This window comes from Corvus brachyrhynchos, unplaced genomic scaffold, assembly GCF_000691975.1.
Source record: "Corvus brachyrhynchos isolate BGI_N302 unplaced genomic scaffold, ASM69197v1 scaffold10, whole genome shotgun sequence".
Taxonomy (NCBI): domain Eukaryota; kingdom Metazoa; phylum Chordata; class Aves; order Passeriformes; family Corvidae; genus Corvus; species Corvus brachyrhynchos.
In genome coordinates, this window is record NW_008236180.1 from 2,587,045 (window position 1) to 2,588,843 (window position 1,799).

Consider the following 1,799-nt stretch of genomic DNA (forward strand, 5'->3'; position numbering starts at 1 on the left):
TCCTGCACAGGGCTGCTGGCAGCTCCGGAATCCCCTGTGCCACCCCCGACTCCGGTCCCCGCAGCCCTGGAGCAGCAGCGATTCGATGGCTGCTCATGGCACTAGGGGTGCCCTGGGGCTCCCCTGGAGGTACACAGGACACCTTGACTTTTGCCACAGGACACCTGGACTCTCGGGGCTCTGCCTGCGGCAAGGGGCACCCCAGGGTGACCCCAGCAACCCAGCGAGCACATGGGCGAGCACGTGGCCCTGGCTGATGTCCCCAGCTGCTGCCGTTTTGCAGGAGCTGCTGGCCAAGGAGGCCACGCTGCTGTTCTGTCACCTCCGGCTATCAAGGGGACTTGGCTGTACACCCACTGCCTGGCCCTGGGCTGTTGGCCTGGGGCGCCTAAGGCAGATGGGGATGGCCAAGGTATTCTTATGGCAGTGACATCTCTGCACCCACCCGACTTCCTTCTACCCTGCGCAAGGGTGTCTGACAGCTGCCCTGGGGAGGGCGACCTTTGGAGGGGCCACACAGCCCTTGCAGCCTCACTGAGGCAGAGACCACTGATCATCAGAGCAGTGCTGGCTCGTGCTGGCAGTGTCATGCAGAGCCGGCTCCAGCTGCAGTGTGGCAGGGGAGCAGGGGGTGGGGGTGGGGAGGGGGGGTCAGGGGTGGGATGGTGGAGTGGGATGCTCCCCCCATCCCAGGGCTGCGCTTTCCCCCTCCAGCCAGCAAGCACACTCAGTGGCCTTTTGGGCTGGATTCCTTCACTGCCTGACCCAAATTGGACCAACTGCTACTTCAGACCTATCCTCTTCCTTCCTAAACCCGGGATTATCCTCCCTTTGATCAGCTGGCCCTGCAGCGGAGGATTTCCAGCACAGGCGTTTTGGCTGGCTGCATTTAAACAGCTTCCCAGATTCTCCGACAGTCCAAGCCCTGTCTTGGAAATGGCCGTGGACACAAGTTCCAGCAAAGCTCCTGGCCCTGTATCTGCCACCCTGTATCTGTATGTTCCACCCCGGGCTGGGTGTCGGCATGGCACCCTGCAGTGGGGCTGCGGCTGACATCCCAACACCCCAACCAGAGCAGTGCAAGCTGCCAGCCCGGACACTGCAGGCAGCAGCCCTGCCTGCACCCCGCTCCCAGCATCTCCCCAGAGGGTCTGTGCTGGTCCAGCCCCCGCTGGGTTGCTGGGGCTGGAGCCCTTCCAGCCGTTGTCATGAGGCTCGTGCATACTGTCCAGAGCACGACTTGAGTGGGGACACTGCTGACCTTTCTGACAAATAAGGCCTAAGTGGCACCCAGGGCTTCAGTGGTTGTGCTGGGCTCGGCAAGTTGCTGGACAGCCAGCACTGGAGCAGCCAGGACATGCGGAGGGGGCCCACTGGCATGCAACAGCTTTGCCACCCACTGGATTTTCCGTGGTCCCTGAAGACAGACCTCGTGATGGGAGTTCAGCTGACCCTCGGCATGGGGGGACAACCCATCCCCCTCACCGCAACCACCCTTGTCACGGGTGTGGGGAGTTCTAATGAGCCCCCTCCTACAGACAATCCCTGCTCCCCCAAGCCACCCAGGCCCCTGGTTCCTCCAGCCCTTCACCCGCTGTCCCACAGGGCACCATCTCGCCAGGCTCAGCTCCAGGGACAGTCTGCCTGGTCCATCTGTAGTAGCACTGTGTCCAGCCCTCCTGCCAGACCCCAGCATGGCAGAACCGCCTGCTGCCACGCCGCCGGCACTGCTGCGATGGAAATCGGTGAGTGGGAGAGATCCTGGTGCTGCAGAGGGCAAGAGGAGGGCAAGTGGAGAG